Below are 21,011 nucleotides of genomic sequence, written 5' to 3'. Positions count from 1 at the left end.
GGAACTTTGCAATATGGAAGCTGGTCAGACTTGAGTAATTATCATTCTGTGGCTGATATTTACCCACACCCATTTGCAGTGAAGTCCAACCCAGGATTTAATAACCCAGAGCATATTTGCACAGACTTTCTCATTTTCTAACCATTTAAAATTAGTCCTGAAAGATGAATGACTCCTTTTTAAACATATTCCCTTTGAATTTAGCTCTACGCTGAGAAGGATTTTAAGGAGAATGTGGCTAAGTTGTGCCAGCACAAGTGTTAACTTCTTAGAAAGTTTCATGCTTCTATTTTGCCCCAATATTCTCTCTAATGAATGAAATTTAAGGTTCAACTCAAACTTGTCAATGGTGATGGGTTTTCTAAATGAAGGGGATTGGAATGAAAATGATCAGGCAAGTAAGAAAAATAAATGCCTTGGTGTTTGGCCATTTACCTAAGTCTGCAAGTTAGTGGGGCCATATGAATATAAATGATGCACAGAATGAAATTTACAGAATCTGTACTCATGAGTTCTCCAACTATCAGGATAGACTTTGAAATCCTACATACCTGGCTTTGAATTCTGGCTTCTCCAGCTAATAATTAAATGAGAAGAGTTATTTAACTTTGGAAAGCCTCAGTTTCTTTCTCTCTAAAATGGGGAGAGTGCTTGCAACTGCCATTACCTAAAAATCACTCATTTTGACATTTCCTGATATTCATTTAACCCAAAACCTTACAAAATTGTATAAATATGAGTAATCTGTTTTAACTCCAGTATGCTTTGGCCTCCAATGCAGGTGCTATTTAAAAACTGTAGCAGATGAAAGTAAGGGAAGTGAATAAAAACTGAGTAAAACTGCCATTAGTTTAGCATTTTATAAGCAAGTTCTCTCTGGCAGTCAATTCATGCTGTCTGTTAAAGTAGCCCAACTTTTCATTTTTATTTTATCTTTTACGTCTCAATCCTCCGTGACTTAAAACTGATGACATCTGAATATTTTTCAAGCAGTTACTACATATTTATGAAGAACAGTTAATCTATGGAAAAGGAAAGAGAGAAAAATCATAAAATGTTAGAGCTGAGTGACTTTCAGGCTCACGTACAGTAGAGGAAATTGAGACCCAGGCAAGTTACATGACTTGCCCAGCATCAAATATTAGTAATAATGATAAAATGCAACTACTACAAAATTGTAAGGCAACAAGAAGGTCCTGGGCTGGTTCTGTTGTATCCCATCTAAGAGTGAGGTATGGGAGCACGGTGAGTTTCTCTTTCACACACCCTCTTTCCCCTGGGTATCATGGGCCATCTAGATGTCCAGGAAGGGTATTCCCACAGGTCACAATCCACGGGGTATCCAACGATATCTGGGGCACAGACAGGTCCAACTCCCAATGGACGGCCAGTAGCAGTGAACATGTAGTCAGCATGCAACATGTTCACTGCTACTGGCCATCCAGTGGGAGTTGGACCTATCTGTGCCCCAGACATCGTAGGTGGGGACTTTCCTGCTGGACATAGCCTGGAACATCAGGTATTTTGGAGGCTTTAGGGCAGATTATTTGCACCATTCCGTCAAACAGCATAGATGGCATGTCAGAGCTTGCCTGGTTCCCAAGGGTGTAGGGTGGACAGTGGACCCTTGAAAGGATATCCCCATGGAGGATGGGAGGCCTCGTCTCCTCTTGGCACAGCCCACCCATGTCTGGTCCTTCTATCCTGGACCTCCCTAACCCCTCATCCTCCTGGCAGTACTCCTCTTATCTCTTCTTTTCCTCTCTGCCCACCCTCTCCCAAGTCTATTTTCTGTGCCCAAAAGACCATCCATTCTCTGGGACTGGAAATTGACTCCTCCTCCCCATAGCTTCTGTTATTTCTTCTATGTCATCCCTGCTGGAGAAGATGATGGCAGAAGCAGAAGCAAAATGCCTTGATGATGAATGAAGAAGAGCCAGGAGAGAGAAGGAAACCTTGAGAACAAAAACATGTTTGTGGATATTTCAACAATATCTTCCTGCCTTCATCAATATCAGTGTCATCATCACTATTATCACAATCTGCACCATCATCACCATCACACAAGTGCATTTATTGAGGGCTTATTGGGTCAATGCCAGCAAATACCATAAGCACTTTATATCATTTTATTTAAGAGATTCCCTATAACATTGGTCCTGTTGACACTTAGGGTGATTAAATAACTTGCCTAACACAGTGGTTCTCAATCAAGGACTATTTTGTCCCCTGGAGACATTTGGCAATATATGGAGACTTTTTGATTCTCATGAACAGGAGGGTGCTACTGGGTTAAACATCCAACAAAGCACAGGATGGTCCCACAAGCAAAAAATTATCTTGCCCAAAATGTCAACAGTGCTGAGGTGGAGAAACTCTCGCCTGGCAAGATACATTTACAAGGTGAAGAGTTTGCTTGTTTGCTTTTATCATGAATGTATGTTGAATTTTTCTCAAATGCTTTTACTATATTCTGATAATCATGTGTTATTTATTTTTATTTTTTTTTCTATTTTTTTTTTTTGAGACAGAATTTCGCTCTTGTTGCCTAGGCTGGAGTGCAATGGCACGATCTCAGCTCACTGCAACCTGCGCCTCCTGGGTTCAAGCAATTCTCCTGCATCAACCTCCTGAGTAGCTTGGATTACAGGTGCCCGCCACCATGGCTGGCTAATTTTTGTATTTTTAGTAGAGATGGGGTTTCACAATGTTGCCCAGGCTGGTCTCAAACTCCTGACCTCAGGTGATCCACCCACCTCTGCTACCCAAAGTGCTGGGATTACAGATGTGAGCCACTGCGCCTGGCCATGTGTTATTTTTTCATTCTGTTTATGTTATAGATTCTAGTAATAGAATTTCAAATGCTAAAATCATTCTTTCATTCTTGGATTAAATTCTCCTTAGTCACAGTGTGATGCCATTTATAGGAAAATTTTAAACATACAAAACAATACTATATATTTTTATGGACATTTATATATGCAGTAAAAGTGTAAAAAAATAAGCTGTAAGAGAGATGCACACTGATTTCAGAATAATGGTTACCTCTGAGAAAGAAAGAACTGGAAATCACCAGGAAGGGCTCTTTAAAGGGGTCTTATACCATTTTATCTCTATAAAAATAGGTCTGAAGCACAAAGTAAATGTTTGCTAAATGGAGGGGAGTGTGCAGGGGTACCTGCTACATTATTTCACGTATTTTGAATGTTTGAAATTATTTGTATTTAGAAAAAGAGACACAAAAACAGAAAACTAGAGCTAAAATGATATCAGTGACCAAATCCTGAATAGTAACTAAATGCTAGATCCAGGATTCCAAGTTATATATAACTCTCTCCAGAGCCAAAGCTGTTAACTAGCATACCGTGAAAGTAACAGAGGCTCATCGTGTGCCAGGCACCGTATTCAGTAGCTGACACATATTCACTCATGGAGTCTTTCAAACAATCTCACCAAGTAAGTATTATTGTTTTCTTCATGTTATAGTTGAAGACACTGAGGCACAGGGGGAGCATGTGTTGTTTGGAATTTGTTCACTTAGTTCCATTCATTCCTCCTCCTCCTCAGAGGAGCGACTGTGAATTAGGATTCACAAGGACCAAGTGAAAAGCAGTGGGTGTGTCCAGGTTCCAGGCATCATCCTGGACACTGCCTTTTACCTAATGCCACATTTTCATCAATGATGAAATCCTCTTGAACCCTTCAGCTGCCCACTTCTCTCCAAGCCTGCAACTGCTGTGTTACCATCTGAGTTACCATTGTCTTTCACTGTTGCTAGTTTTGTCCCCTATTCATTTTCTAGACCCCAGGAGATTGATTGAAATGTGTGTTGGATCCCCTAACTTCCCTCCCCTGGAGCTTCACAGGTTCTTAGAATAAGAAGAGTATCTTGAATGTAGTTAAAATTCAGGTGTGATCTAGCTTATCGGTCCCATTTCTTGCCACATCCTCTTTGCTTTCCAGTCACTAGGCCAAGCACTTTGCACCTCAGGGTCTTTGCATAAGCTGCCTCTATGCAGGGAAGCACCTCATCATCGCCCTGGCGCCTTGTTTGTCCAGATCTCACGCCCTTACCCTTGCTGATTTGTTGATTTCTGCCGCCCATTTAGTGTTCACATCACTTATTGTTTTCTCAGGGAAACTTTCTTGTGTCTTCCAAACTTGACTAGACCCACTGGTACTTACCCTTGTAAAACTCCAAAAGGAATGAATGAGTTGCTCTTCATAATACTCACAAGTTTAAACAGTTAATTTTGCAATTACCTTAATATTTGATAGACTATAAACTCTATAACGCTGGCCTTAGGTCTTTCTCGAGTCATTGTATCCTCAGGGCATAGTATAGTGCCTGACATGGAATGGTGTTTAATAAATATATGGGGAATAAATGAATGATTGGGTGAATACGTTTTTCCCTATTAATGTGATACTAGACAAGAAGAGGACTAGGCTATTTCACCCTTCATGGCCTCTGTGTGTTTCTTACCTATACCATGGTACATGCATCTGAAGGATGAAAAAGATAGCCCAGAATAGTCACTCACGAGGGGAGGTATCAGGTTACTATTGGTAGCCAAAATGTGGAACCAAACAGGCCAGGAAACCACGAAAGTGAAGAATGAAGAACTGGAAGGTCATGGTGGATATTTTCATAAGTGGGTAGCCCCATTTAAAGTGGTCAGAATGGGCTGGGCACGGTGGCTCACGCCTGTAATTGCAGCACTTTGGGAGGCTGAGGTGGGCAGATCACGAGGTCAGGAGATTGAGACCATCCTGGCCAACATGGTGAAACCCTGTCTCTACTAAAACACAAAAAATTAGCCGGGGGTGGTGGCGTGCACCTGTAGTCCCAGCTACTCGGGAGGCTGAGGCAGGGGAATTGCTTAAACTTGGGCAGCGGAGGTTGCAGTGAGCCGAGATCACGCCACTGCACTCCAGCCTGGAGACAGGCAAGACTCTGTCTCAAAAAAAATAAATTAAATAAAATAAAAATAAAGTGATCAGAATGGATGCATCTCTGAAAAGGCCAGAATGTGGCATAGCCCATGTGTATTTGGGGTTCCAATTATGAATTTAATTGTCAAGACTATTGGTTCCAAAATTTTATTGTACATAATCATCACGTTGTGCTTGCTAAAAATGCAGATTCCAGAGCATATTTATAAAATAATTCTGAATCAGGAGATCTAGGCCAGGGCCCGAGGATCATAGCACCTATGGTTGGAGTGGGACAGAGTGGGAGGGAAAAGAATAAAAAGAAAAACATTTTGAAAACACCTGGCTGATTACAACGTTGTGAAGGAATGAAAACACAGGCCATAGTGAAAGTCTCGATGACAGTGTGGCAACTGTGTCAATGGATTGCCTTTAGGCAGGAAAGATCATGCAGTATTATTACACCAATGAGATGAGTTAACTAATTTGCAGGGCCTGGTGGTTTTTGCTTTTAAGTCACACATGACAGAGATTAATGTTGATTTTGTTTCCCTTATCTAGACTTAGTACTCGCCAGATATAAATATCAACTGTGACCTTTCATGCTGCCTCCTTCTTAATTAAGCTCTAAAACAATAGAAACTGTTAGTCCTCAAACCTATAAATATACTCATTTTATGTTATTTTTATAAAATTAACCTTCAGGAGCAGGACCGTTTCTTCCAAAAGAATGCAGGGGAGGGGGGAAGTTGGAGTTACTTTAAAAAAAGAGTTAAGGTGGAAAATTGTGGAGCTATTAAGCTGCCCTAAAAATACAGTGTATTTATAGCAAGAAAATCACTACTTAAAGATCTGGTTTTAAAAAACTGTCCTCTCAGATGACCAATTAGATCATAAAGTTGGACGGGTCCTGGTCCTGATTTCATTAGCATGTAGCACAGAGTGTCTCCTTGGGGACTTGTATTTTCTTAGTCATGCAGCACTTCACAGCTGGGCAGAAAATGCTGCCACATTATTTTTGAATGCAAGAAACTTGTGATTCCAGACTGTCTCAGGATTTTAACTGTCTTGCCTGAACAGATTGGCACAACAACAGATGGTCCACGCTGGATCATTGCAACTACCTTGAATATTAAGGATCAAATTCCTTGGAATAACGAGTGCATTAGCCTTTGTAGATGGGAATGTTTAATGTACATTTACCTAAAGAAAGACTGAGCTCTGTATCAGAGATATAAGCTTCTTAGGGGAACACAGTGCCTGGCACATAGCAGTGCTCAGTAAATGCCTAGGATATAAGTTGAACTCATGGTGAGAATCTGTACAATTGTCCTTCTAGTTCTTGGTTGACAGAGATCTGTTTTCCCAGGAAGTGGGCTCTGAGATGGAGATTAGCATGTAAGACTTCTATTAAGGAGAGCTGCTGGGATCAATACATGTGGAAGGGAAGGGAAAGAAGGATTGAACAGAGAGAGAGGTTGGGCTGGGATGCCGTTTCAGAGGAGCCTCTGTCGACCCCATGGGGAGTGATGAAGCTGGGCTGGCTCTCCACAACTGCACCTAGTGGAGATGAGGAGATGGCTTTTGAACCCCTGCTGGCCCAGTTGTTGGGTGTAGGCTGGCCCACAAGGTTGATTCTCAGAGAAGGTTGACAGCTGAGGGCTCTCTGCTGGAAGAATTCCTGGCAGCTGGGTGAATGAATCCTTCATTTCTGAAAGAGAGTTTGGGCAGTATCCATCACAGCCTATATTGTGATGACACTGGGGTACCCACTGGGGCTGGCTCAGATGATGGTATGTTCTGAACTTAATGCATATGTCCTCTCCACATTCATATGCTGAGATTCTAGCATATGCATTTATATGAATGGTATTAGGAGGTGGGGCCATTGATACCATTCACAAGGGCTCCACCTTCATGACCTAATCACCTCCCCAAATTGCATTTTGCCGTTAGAAGGGGATATAGAGACCAGAGTTCTCTCTCTTCTCCATGTGAGCATATAAGGAGAAATTGACAGTCTGCATCCCCAGAGAGAGCCCTAACCAGAAGCCAACCATGTTGGGATCCTGATCTTGGATTTCCAGCCTCCAAAACTGTGAGAAATACATTTCTGTTATTTATAAACCACTTGTTTATGGTATTTTGCTGTGGCAGCCCACACTAAGACAGAGTGTCTATGACCATGACAAGGTGATTATGACTGAAATAGACTAGTAAAGAGTTCTTATTGGCCAGGCGCGGTGGTTCACACCTGTAATCCCAGCACTTTGGGAGGCCACGGCTGGTGGATCGCGAGGTCAGGAGATCGAGACCATACTGGCTAACACGGTGAAATCCCGTCTCTACTAAAAATACAAAACAAATTTAGCCAGGCATGGTGGTGGGTGCCTGTAATACCAGCTACTCAGGAGGCTGAGGCAGGACAATGGTGTGAACCCGGGAGCCAGAAGTTGCAGTGAGCTGAGATCACACCACTGCACTCCAGCCTGGGTGACAGAGCAAGACTTCCTCTCAAAAAAAAAAAAAAAAAAGAGTTCTTATTGATAGCATAGACACTTCTGGAAGGCCACTTAGTACATGGACTGCACAGGTGAACATTGTTTTGGTAACTCCTTTTATTTAGCCTTTACTTAAAAGGTGATGTTAAACGCATTTATCTTTGGTAGGAGGATGCAAAAATAATTCTCTCAAAGAAACACACCCACACAAAACAAAATCATTACCTCAGAAGGTATTAGTCCTACATGCTGGACATGCTGGGAAATACATAGTCTCTAAGCTGAGAAAGAAGAATTGTCAGTTGCAGGGAACCAAACAGCTGTTGGCACCATCTGGGAAACCAATGGTCAACTTAACAAAATCCAAAGGGGCAGTGTAAACTCAGGCTCAATCTGGATCCTTGTCTATGTCTGAAGGATTCTCTCTGGCTCACAGGAGAGGTGTGGAAGCAGGAGGAGGTAGTCTCCACAGTGCAGCATATGGAGGAGGGCGGATCCAGCTGGAAAGACTCCAGCCCACTGAGGGGAGGGCTGGGAAGAGGACCTGCATCTAAGTGAGGACTTTAGAAGAACAAGGGAGGAGCTATGTGGCCTTGACAATGTGGCACAAAGCTCATGGCTCACTTCAATCTCAGTGGCGACCTGGAGAACATTCAGAGCTGCACGCTGAATCCCAGACTTGGGGCCATGGAATTACGTCCAGATGTGTCTGCTGGTGGACCTGAGCTCAAAATACCCCAGCAGGTGTGGGTATAATTGGTCAAAGTGCTGACAGTGTTTGGAATCTATAGCAGTATAGGCCTGAGGAAGGGCGGGGCTCTAGAGCAGGTTTAATCATATTGTTTCTGTTTCTCTCTGGAATTTACTTGTACTTTTTATTTTTGCCATTACTGCTTATCACACAAATTTTTCTTAGTCTAATGTTTAGAGGAAATGTTGGGTGGCCCCAACATTCATGCCTTTACTCTGGGTGATTGTCCTTTTTTTCAGCCTATTTCCCAGTGCCTCCAACTTCTGCTGTGGTCGGCTTAGTCTCTTTACCAACTCCCTTCACCAGAACAGTTTCTCCCAGCCCAGCCCCTGCTTGACCCAGGCTGCTTTCCCATTCCTACAATGAATCTGTGCTATATCTGACTGTATCCTGCCCATCCTGAGGGCCCTCCACAAGCCTCTCCTTACTTCTGGGATTATTTTGAGACTTGCTTTTAGTGATCTATCATATGGTCTTTGCCATGGGTTTATTATTTGTTTCACATACTACCCCAAGGAGATCAAAACCTCTTAGGGTGCCAGGACAAGGTTTCACATCTTTTGCATCCTCCTTAGTACCTACAACAGAACATGGATTATTCTAACCAAGAAGGGAAGACCGAGATTCTTCCTTCTCCTGGAGTTCTCCTCCTCTCATTCGTAATCTTCTAAATGTCTATTTTGTCTTTAGTCCTAAGTTCAAATATCCCCTCCATTCACTTTCTCTCCCAATTTAAATTATTGGCCTGCCTTGACCTTGTTTGTGTCTCCATTGTGATAGGTGCCTGGGAGGCTCTATAAGAGACAAGAGTGTGTAATAATCCTTCTCTGTGTTTTTGATGTTTGATTCCTGTTTCCATTCAGACTGTCAGGGGCATGAGGGCAGGGCTTTGTCTACTTTTCACTGATAAGTATTGCATCCAATACGAGTCCATTCTCAATACATATTTGAACAAATAAATGATAGGAGAATATAAACAACTTTTTATTTTTGTAAGTAAATCAAATGCTAGAAAGTTCTCAGTTGCTGGTTTTGCAGTATATTTGAGCTTTCCATGAATGCACTCAACATAAATCCATTTGGACTTTGAAAACATTCTTTTCCATTCTCAGTATATTTGTTTGTACTGCTTGGGTCAGTAGGGTTTGGTACTCACGGAGACCTGATCTGGACACTGTCCCTCGCTGCCCTTCCTCAGCCAGCTCGCTCTCTGCAGGTTACTGTTCGTCTCGCAGAGTGCCTGCTCTGTCATTTTATGTGTAATTAATGCTGTCCATGATAAGAATTTTTTTGACAGGTTTCCCAGGCAGTACAGTGAATTTAGAGACGTACTTACCACATACCTGAACTCTGGGCTTCCCTCTGAGGCCTCAGCTATGATACTGATGATGAATGGCTCAGTCTGGGCTGCTTTCTGGGGGTGAGGCTTTTTTGAAATTATGACAGTTCGTATCTCCAAAGTGTTTCAAATGCCAGCATTTGAGATTGAGCTCCAAAACAGAGGATGTGTACTTTTCTCTACTTAACACAGTCCTAAGTTTTGTAGTTTCATTTCTGCCTTAGACAGATAACCCCAGTGAAGAAAAATAGCTAGGAATTTTCTATAGGCAGGTTCCAGTTCTTTTTATTTACTTTTTCTCTTTTGTAATAGCAGGGAGAAAAGAAATGGGCTGCTAAATAATTAGTGAGATAATGCTTGTGTTTTTAAAATATTTTCTTTTCCATCTTGAAGTAATTCAAGCTTTCAGGTTTGCACAGGGAATATAGATCAATAATAGCAGTGATTATAATAGTATTTGCCAAGTATTTCTGTATGGTAGGCACTGTAGAAAGTATAATCATATATGTTAGATCCTCTTACTATTCCTATTTTACTGATGAGAACACTGAGTTTTAACAGTTAGGTAACTTTTCTACCAGCTAGAAGAGCTAGGGTTCAAACACATGGCTCTTAGACACCAAAGCATGTATGTTTAACACTATGATACTCTCTCTCTCTCTCTCTCTCTCTCTCTCTCTCTTTGAGATTGAGTCTCACTCTATCGCCCAGGTTAGAGTGCAGTGGAATGATCTCGGCTCACTGCAACTTCCACCTCCCAGGTTCGAGTGATTCTCCTGCCTCGTTCTCCCGTGTTGCTGGAATAACAGATATGCGCCACCACACCCAGCTAATTTTTGTATTTTTAGTAGACACAGGGTTTCACCATGTTGACCAGGCTGCTCTCGAACTCCTGACCTCCAGTGATCTGCGTGCCTCGGCTTCCCAAAGTGCTGGGATTACAGGAGTGAGCCACCATGCCTAGCCTATGATACTCTCTTATATGAAACTCCTTAGTTGGAATTCTTAGCTAGAATTAGGATATCAGAAAGAGAGCCCCAGAGAAACAGAATTTTCTTGAGTTTTCAAGGAAGGGTTCTGGTGAATATATAAAAATTATATTTTAGAAGAATGACAAATTTGTACTGATTGTAATTTTTGGTAGATGTTAAGTCAAAGAATAGCCCGTGTGTTACATTAGTAATCCCTATGATTGTGGCTTCTTTATTGCTCTACTTAGAGCAAGTTTATATAGAAATCCAGGGTTTAAGATGCTTTGTCTAGCCTAATTCTTTGCCCCTCTGCTGACATCCCCCTAATCTGTCCATGGCAGTGGCTTCTATTCCAGTCATAAGTGCATCCGTGGATGAAAATTTCATGACCTTCTTCACTGACTTGTTCCAGCCCATTTGTCAGTATCATTAGCATGACTCTTATTTCTATCTTCAGAAACATGAACAATCTCTCCTTGTATGAAGGCCTTGTTGGCTTAATCATAACAATGATTATTTGCATTTGCTAAACATTTTACACTTTGCAAAGCACATTCACATACTTGATTTTCATTTGATCTTCTGAGTCAAGCAGGACAGGAATATATTAATTTATTTACTCAGCAAATATTTATAGTGTCTCTTATTTGCATCAAACTATCATCTCCACTTTGTAGATGAATAAACTGAACCTTAGAGAGGATAAATCACTTTCTATGCATCTGTCAGTCATAGAATACCAAGTGTAGGGCTTTTTCTAAATCTGTGGGTCATCTAACATGTGGAGGAGAGCCTGTACTTTGTTTCCTAAGCCTTGGATTAAAATTATAAAGCTAATAGCCCAGAGGAACAGCTTATCATTTCATGTACATGACAGTTTCTATAATTATTAATCAATAAATAATTCCTTTCGTTCTGAAGCATGATGCGTGTTTTTATTTCCTTTATGGAAAATCCTTAGAACAGCTCACAAAGACTCATGATGTAGCTTTTGCTGGTCTCTTTGGCATTAATCTGCTATCCCAGCATTCCGGTTTCTCACACACCTAGGTTTTCTTTCACTTTAAGGTCTTTGCTGGTCTTTTTGCTCAAAAATCTCTGGATCTTCATGTCCCACCTACATGTACTGTAGCTCTCAGCTTGAATGTCAGTGCTTCAGGAAGGTCTTTTTGGAAACACCCCTCCACCAGACCCTCTGATATAGACCCTTAGTGCCAGGTACTCCCCCTCCATTTTATTGATCACAGTCTGCTATTGCATATGCATTTATGTAAATTTTGTTTGTTGAATACTTCTGTCCCCAACTGGACTAAAAGCACAGGAGCAGATCCTGTTTTTGCTCATCACTATGAGATTAATTCTTGTAAAACTTACCACCATGCACCTTAGTGGAGTAGTTGAGGTGCTCCAAAAATAGATACTGGGTAGATGGATTGAAATAAGGCTCACCAATATCAAAACTTCAACGACTGTGGGTTAATTGGATAAGTCCCATATTAGTTATCTATTGCTGAAGTAACAAATTACCATACATTTCACAGCTTAAACCAATATCCATTTATTATCTTTCTGTTTCCATTGGTCAGAAGTCTGGGCCTAGGATGGTTCAGCTGGTTCTTTGCTTTGAGTTTCATGAGGTCAAAGTCAAGGTGTTGGCAGGCCTAGGCTCTCATCTGGGGGAAAATCTGCTTCTAGGCCCATTCAGGTTGTTGGTAGACCTCAATTCTATGTGCTTTCTGGCTGTTATCCAGGGTGTACGCTCAGCTCTCATCTCCTAGAACTCACATTCCTCAGCTGTGGCCTCAAATTCTTCTTATGCTTAGAATCTCTTGCCTTCCCTTCTGCCTCATCCTCTAATTTCCTCTTCTTTCTGCCTTCTCTTTTAAGGGCTCCTATGATTGCATCGGACCATCAGGATACTCCAGGATAATCTCCTCATATTGAGATGTTCTAGGGATTAGGATGTAGAATATTTTGAGAGTCATTATTCTGTCTACCATAAAGCTCAAGTGCCTATCAATTTGAATATGATTTACATTAAGGAAGAGAATGGTAGAATGTAGTTTGTGTGGATTTCTCCCCTACTTCTGCAGATGTCGCAGAATTTGGTAGATGGATTCCCTAGAAACAAAGCTAATGAAATTGCGGACTGCATGGCCTCAAACCATTTAAAATAATGGCATTCTTACTCCATTACCTTTGAGTGATAGCAGTTCCCATTAACGTACCCATTTCCTGAGGAACAGAAGTGCTGATTGAATTGGGTTCACACAAATGGACAGAGGAGAGAAGTGTGTTTCATGGTGGACAGCTGTGCCTTTGGAGCTGTCCCTCACTTGCTTGTAAATGCTTTTCCCCTTTCACAGAAATGCCTCCTCTCAGGTGTTTGCACAAGGCAATAGGTTTTTGATAAAAGTTTACTTTGAACTCTTCAGAATTTCCTCTTGGTGGTCTAAAACTTTTGGTATGCTTCCACTCCTCAGGTGTAGAGTATCGAGGCACCCCAGGAAAGGTAATTATTTCTGAGAAAAAAAAAGTTACCTTTCGTTCTATTAATTTTGATCATTTCATTAATGCATAATTAATTAGTTCACTCATTCATCCATTTCCTATATCCTATGACCAAAGATTTGAAAACACTTCATTGGTAATTATGTTTAGTTAGCTTACTCCTTTGTGTATCTGTCTTGGAAATGGTATACTCACTTAAAATATCCATTTGCAGGTCGATATCAGAAATCTTTTGAAGGGTCTTATGCTCCTAAACATTTTCAGTGCATGTTAGCAAATTAAAAGGACCAATTTTTTACTAAACTCATTTCTCTATTACTGCAGTCTTCCAGCCTATGTGACAGCTGATTCATGTGCATGGGTTCTAGGGAGCACGTGGGAAATAGTGATAACATGGAACACATGAGGTTAAGGATGCTAAGGAAGCCAAAAAGGACTCCAGAAGCCTGAGATGAGCATGGTATCAGCCTCGTCAGAGTTGATGTGTGAGCCAGTGCCCTGGAACAACCCATGTACCATTTTGAGGGGTAGGAGGGAGGTGAATTTTGAAGGCCATGAAAAGTTTTTGGGGTCAGAGGCTGAGGATTGATCATGTGTAGAGACACTGAGGAAAATACAGGCCTTGGGCTACAGAATGCACATAAATCACCTAGAACGTGATTCATGCAAATGGCTCCATGCCCTTTTCTTCTGAGACCTTCTCCCACACCTGTTTCTTCAGAGGTTATGTGGTAATCATTGATGACTTTAAAGCTGACCCTTTAAAGTGCATCAAATCAATTTTATATCAAATCAAAGTAACAACTATTTGTTGAGCACTTACCATTTAAAACGCCCTGCAGTAGGCATGGTAGCAGTGAGGAACTGGGGTGGATCTTAGTATGAGCCATGTTTCCTGACTGCAAAGCTCTTACAGAATTGTTGGCAAAAGGGCTGGAAATCATATTTCTCACTTAGGTGCATAAACAACCGTCTTAATGCATATAATGGTTTATTGAGACAGAATGCGGCCAATCCTTATTCCTTTGCACTGATGTCATAGGAGAAAGTGAACTTGAATGACATTCAAGGAGAATTAGGTGAGCCTTTAGTAAGGCCTTGACAGAAATAGCTTACCTCCAAAAAGGCCATATTCTCATCATTTGAACTTTCATTGATTAATATACTTTTTGAACACTCCTATCTCAGGTAATGACATTTAATAGCCCCTAAACCCCTCAATCAAGACAATGGAGAATCAGTTATGAGTCTTTGATTTCCTTAACTTTTCAAATTCCACTGGAGTCTAAGATTCATCTTTCTACCTCCAAAATGTCTGTAAAATCCACGCTCTTCCATGTGTTCCAGGCTCACTGTCCTCGTTTGGTTCCTCATTATCCTCTGGCTGGTTATAGAAATAGCCTCCTGATGGTGTTTGTTACTCACAGTTTCTACGAAACCCATGTCCCAGTCTGCTGCCAATTATCTATCTCTAACAGAGACCTGATTATGTCACTGCCTTGCTTACAATCTCTCAGAGGCTTCTCTTTGTTTTAGGATGAAGCCCCAAACTCAGCATGGCATTTTTAAGGCTCTTCACGATCTGTCCCCAGCTTGGACTTTCAATTTTACTGTCTGCCAGTTCTCACAGAAGCGTTTACTCCTTCATCTGCCTTCCCTGCCAGGCACTTTCCTGCTAAGTCTCTACTGAAAACTCCATTCTTCCTCTTATTTTTACCAAGCAAACTCCTATTCTTCTTTCCATTTCTAGCTCAAATGTCACTCTCTCCAGATGGCCTTCAGTGGTTCATATTTGCCTTCCCCCACACTACACCCTTTCCTCATTGACATATAAATATGTGTTGTTCATATCCTCCTATGCTGATAACAACAATAGTAATAATGACAACTTGTAGCAACTATGTATCGGGCCATGCAGGCATCACAACTGTACTCTCGCTTCATTGCCTGTCTACCGTATGAAGTAGATATTATTATTCCACATTGCGGATGAAGAGACAGGCTCATGAGAAAATTAAGTGACTTTTATAAGTTCCATAGCCAGTCAGTGGCAGAAGATGAGTTCAAACCCAGATTTTTTGACTCAAGAGATTAGACTATTTATTGGTGCTTTCTGAGTTCTTCTACAACATCTCTGCAGTTCTTTTTGTTTGTTTGTTTTCCTGTGTATATTCCCTAATGGTCACAGGATGACTGCTTTAATCCCAAACATCACATGTGCTTTTAAAACATAAAGAAGGTGAAAATGGGAGTGGTGCCAGTCATACCCTTTCCTTTCATTAGAAAAAATAATACATTTTCCAAGACTCCCCCCTCCCACCCCATAGACATCCTTCTGCTTCTCATTGGCCAAAATCGTGTCTTAGGGTCACTCTGAGTGTCAGGGAGAACTGGAAATTGTATCTCTCACTTGAGCCTAGGCACAGACCCAGCTTGATTGAGGACAGGTTTTGTTAGCAAAGAAAAGGAAGAGTGACAGAACAGATAGGCAACTAACAGTGCCAGCTGCAGCATGTATGCTATTCTTAATTGGTCAAACTGAACTTATGCTCCAGGCTCCGTCATGCTTTACTTCCAGATGTCCTACTGTCCAACAAGAAAGGTAGATATCTAAAATGATAAGAGATGGAAGGATATATTGAAGATTAAATGATGTTTGTGAGAGGTAAAAATAAGCTCAAATTATTAACCAGGAAAGTTACTTAAATTCTTCAAACTTCAGTTTTCTCCTTTGTAAAATGGTAATGGTAATAATGACACCACAGGATAAATGTGAGACTTAAGTGAACGAATACATGTTTGACCAGAACACTGGAAGCATTCAGTAAGTTTAGCTGTTGCTTTTATTATAATTATTACAGTTTTTGAAGGACGCCCATTTCTTTCCAATGGACAGTGGAAGTTTAACTGTGAAAGGTGGAACCAGTGAACCTGTCTCTTCCTTTCTGTTATTAAAGATGTAAGAATATCAAGTATTTACCAACTGATTGTCTGCCAAGATGCTCCTTTTCTTCCTCCAGTGAGATTTGGAAGTTTCATGAATTTCGTTGATTCATTAATTCTTAGCAAAAAATCCATTTTGGTATCTCATTGTGGTTTTGATTTGCATTTCTCTGATGGCCAGTGATGATGAGCATTTTTTCATGTGTCTGTTGGCTGTATGAATGTCTAAGTCAGGAAACAACAGGTGCTGGAGAGGATGTGGAGAAATAGGAACACTTTTACACTGTTGGTGGGATTGTAAACTAGTTCAACCATTATGGAAAACAGTATGGCGATTCCTCAAGGATCTAGAACTAGATGTACCTTATGACCCAGCCATCCCATTACTGGGTATATACCCAAAGGATTATAAATTATGCTGCTATAAAGACACATGCACTCGTATGTTTATTGCAGCACTATTCACAATAGCAAAGACTTGGAATCAACCCAAATGTCCATCAGTGACAGATTGGATTAAGAAAATGTGGCACATATACACCATGGAATACTATGCAGCCATCAAAAAGGATGAGTTTGTGTCCTTTGTAGGGACATGGATGCAGCTGGAAACCATCATTCTTAGCAATCTATCACAAGAACAGAAAACCAAACACCGCATGTTCTCACTCATAGGTGAGAACTGAACAATGAGATCACTTGGACTCAGGAAGGGGAACATCACACACAGGGGCCTGTCATGGGGAGGGGGGAGGGGGGAGGGATTGCATTGGGAGTTATACCTGATGTAAATGACAAGTTGATGGGTGCAGCACACCAACATGGCACAAGTATACATATGTAACAAACCTGCACGTTATGCACATGTACCCTACAACTTAAAGTATAATAATAATAAATAAATTAAAAAAAAAAATCCATTTTGGGACTTGTAGCATGAGTAAAGCCTACTGAAGTTAGCTGCTATTTGCTTAATTCAAGAGTTGGCAAATCTTTTCTATAGAGAATGAGATATTAAATATTTTGGGCTTTGTAGGCTATGTGGTTTCTGCCATTGTATCAACACAGCATAGACAATATGTATATGTTTTGTGTATAGAATTTTATTTATGGATACTGAAATTTGAATTTGATACACTTTTCATGAGTTATGAAATATTATTCTTATGTTTTGTTCAACCACTTAAAATGTGAAAACCATTCTTAATTCATGGGCCATACAAAAACAGGTTTTTAGTTTAACTTGGCTTTTGGGTTATTGTTTGCCAATCATAGTTCTAAATTAGATGTCATTTTTATCTGGTTTATCATATTAGGTAAAGTTTGTTATTCACTCTCTCACCCCTCAAATCTCCTTTCCAATCAAAGACTGTGATTTGAGTGTTACCAGGTGGAATTTTAATGTACAAATTACTAACTGCTGTTATTGGAATAATAGCACAGAATTCAAAAGCAATGAAATTTATTATGCATTCTGTAAATAAATAATATGGCTTTCAATAAATGTTATTCAATAAAATGTAAATGTCCTTAGTTTATGAGGAAGCAAGAAATAATACCATGTCTTCAGCAGGTGGTAAGCAGGACTCATTCATCTGATCAGCCACTACTGTGTGTTCTCTTCATCTCATCGCCATTGGGCTGGGCACAGATAATACAGGACTAAAATGCCCTTGCATATATTGCAACATGAAGAACTAGTTCGACTTATAGAATTCCAGTAGGAGTAAATAAATGCCAGACTGATAGCTTGTGAATAAAAATGAGACCATGTTGTTCCTTCCTTTTGTTCAATTTCTTCACTCTTCCAAACCAATTACTCAGGCCCCTCTACCACTTCTGGGAAACAGCCTTGAAGTCTTGAAACACATTATGTCAGGTTGAAAATGAGAGACAACAGCTGTCAGAGCCAGCATTTGATGCCTTTGACTTGTTTCCATGTCGTGAAAAAAGCATGCTTGCAAGCTGTACAATTGAGAGGATTCACTGCTTTTTAAACTAAAGGTTCTGAGCAGCTCTGAGATAGTGTTGCTCTCCCCTAAGCTGTTCTGTACAGAAACATACCTGTTTTGTTTTTCCTGAAGATATAGCAACATGTTTAATGTCAATAATGGTATGGAAACAAGGCAGTCATAGGATATCTGAATATGACATACCAAGAATTTTTAAGGTAACAGTGCTTTTATAAAGATTTAAAGATATAGCAGTCTTTACTTATTCTTCCTCTGTTTCCAGTGAGGAAAGCACATACATGATCTTATATGATATTTTGGTAGACAATTGTCATGTTTCAGGGACAGGATGGGATTTCCACATGAATTGGGGATGAAAATAAGACTTAAAATTGTGATGAATGCATTTATTACAAATTTACTTGTTGGCTTCTATCCTTTTCTAGTCATATAAAATATTTGAATTTTTCTATCCTTTTAGCCCCAAGCCCTTTCCCAATTTCCAAAGGCCTTTCCCAATTTCCAATCTATATTTAATGGGCTTGATTTATTTAATAATTACTAACATTTATTGAATACTTACTACATCAAGTACTCCATGCATCATATTATTTAATTCTTGTAGCAACCCTTTGTGATTAATATTTTTGCTATTTCCATTTTCATATGGGAGAACTGAGATAACGCTGGTGAATAATTTGCTGAAGGTAAATTGGTGGAGCTAAGTTTCAATCCTGGGTCTTAATGACCATTTTCTATATGTTTAATCACCATCATACTAAATCTGTTACACTTTTTTCTCTGAGTCAGCTGTTCTCAAACCTGAGTGTCTCTCAGCATCACCTGGAAGGTTGTAAAACCTTCAGGGTTTATGATTCAGTGGTTCTGGGGTAGGGCTCAAGAATCTGTGTTTATAACACATTTCCAGGTGAAGAATGCTGCTTGCTTTTCCAGGCCAGTACATTGAGACATTTCTCAAGTCAATGATATTATTCTCTTGGCCTAATTGTTTAATATCTGTGAAAATGCTTAGAAAATATAAATGCTACCTAAATGTAAAGCATTATTCTCTCTAGAGCAATATCTGAGCCATACAAGTGCCATTTCATGGGTGCACACATACATATACACACACACAAGAATAAATGGTATGCCACTTCAAAGTTCCATTTAAAGGCTTTCACTGCTTTGTACAGCCTGTGTGTGCTTAGGGGAATAGGAAGTGTCTTTGTGTAATTGATGGGTTATCAATTACAAGTATCTCAAGTATGGAGCTGTTTTTCCTAAATAGCACAGTGAGGTGCATGGCACTGAGTGTGAATTCAGACTCAAAGAGATCACGCTGAAGGGAATTTTTGGCCAACAAATGGATGGCTGCCAAAAAGGATTGCTATTTCACAGACATAACTCTCAGCTCAGAAGGGAGGAGGAATTGTGATCAAGATACTTTAAAAAGATTACAAGTTATGCTAATGGAGACAAGGAGCAATGTCTAGAAAGAAACTCTTTTGAATAAAGATTATTTCCTGCAGGTGATGCTCGATGTGTGTTGATAGCATTCTTTTGAACTCTGTTCATTTGTAACTGTCATCTACCTTCATTTTAACATTATCTCAGTTTATTATTAGAATAAAAATTGATGCAGATTATGGCATATTTATCATTACTTTCTGACTCAAGTCTCAATAATCTGTAACTATGATTATTTAAGGCAAACTCCACAAAGGCTTCTTTTCCTATCTTGTAGAATTACCCTCTCAAGAGGACATTGTATTTCAAACTTGCAAAGGCGATATCTTTTGATAGCACTCGAGGATAAGAATTTAACTTGCTGTCTTACTTACTTTTCTGCCTTTCTTTATTTCTGTCTATATATTAGCATGGAGATTGATGTGTCACTTTTCTCCCTCCCTTGTGGTTGAATCTTCAAAGCTCTCAGGTCCTCTTTTCAAATGGGCATATGCCTTTGAATTTTAATTTTCATCATCTTCCCACAAAATATATACAATTTTTTTTCTCTTCTAGGTTGGATACTACTTCCAAATTAACACCAGAGTTTTGTCATCATGAAAAGCAAACTGACTCAGATAGATATAAACCCCTTGAAACCTTGCTCCCTCCTCCTTTCTTACGGTTCTGTGCACACTCTAGAGAATTTATCCTTCTGATTGGTACAAGTTATACAAATGACTGAAACTCTCTTTTCTTTGCTGAGGAAGGTCAGGGTACATGTTTTTCACTAGGGCTGCCTCGGGTGGTGCAGATTTGGAAACCATAGCTTGTCTCTTCTCTTTTTAATAGGGAAAATTTCATGAGAACATTGAAAAATTAGCATCACTAATCTATGAGAACCCTTCCTGCAAGCAGAGGGAAAAATAAACTAAACACATTTTCATATTATTCATGAGCACTAATTGGTGAAAATGTAATGCCAAGAGAAACAGCATAATCAGGAATTCCCCCTACCATGAGGTAAAATGAACTAGAGCTGATTGGAATTATCATCACTAAAGCCAAAAGCATTATGTAAGTTATCTATTGCTGCACAACAAACAAATCCAAAATTCAGTGGCATAAAACAACCAGTTTACTATGCTCATGGTTCCATTAATCAGGAAAGGCACAGCAAGAATAAATTTTCTCTGCTAGATATTGTTTAGGACCACCGGAAGGCTAGGGTTGACTTGATGACTGGAATCATCTGTGCATTAATTATGCCTTTTTATTTTATGTATTTCTGATGTTTTGACCTCTGGGGCCTTGTTGTTGCTGAAGGGACTGCTCCTTCTATGGTTAGCAAACATAGTGCCTCTTCCATATGCAAACTAACCAATGCAGAGTCATACCCTAGCTACTTCCTTTTTCTGGGCTCTTATACTCCGGACCACTATTCTCCTACCCTAATCACCCCAAGGCCAGGATCGCCATAACTAGAGACAGCTCCTACACCCAAGATCCTTCTGAAATGATTCAAACCAGTCAATCCTAAGCCTGTTTACCCTGCCTCACCTATTCCTTCCCTTGGAAACCACAATAAAGGCTCTTGCTCCCATTTTTCCTTCACTCCTTCTGCCTCTTGCCCTGCCACGGAACATTCCTGCATGGCCC

Source organism: Macaca thibetana, chromosome 6, assembly GCF_024542745.1.
Source record: "Macaca thibetana thibetana isolate TM-01 chromosome 6, ASM2454274v1, whole genome shotgun sequence".
NCBI lineage: Eukaryota > Metazoa > Chordata > Mammalia > Primates > Cercopithecidae > Macaca > Macaca thibetana.
This window is presented reverse-complemented; position numbering follows the sequence as displayed.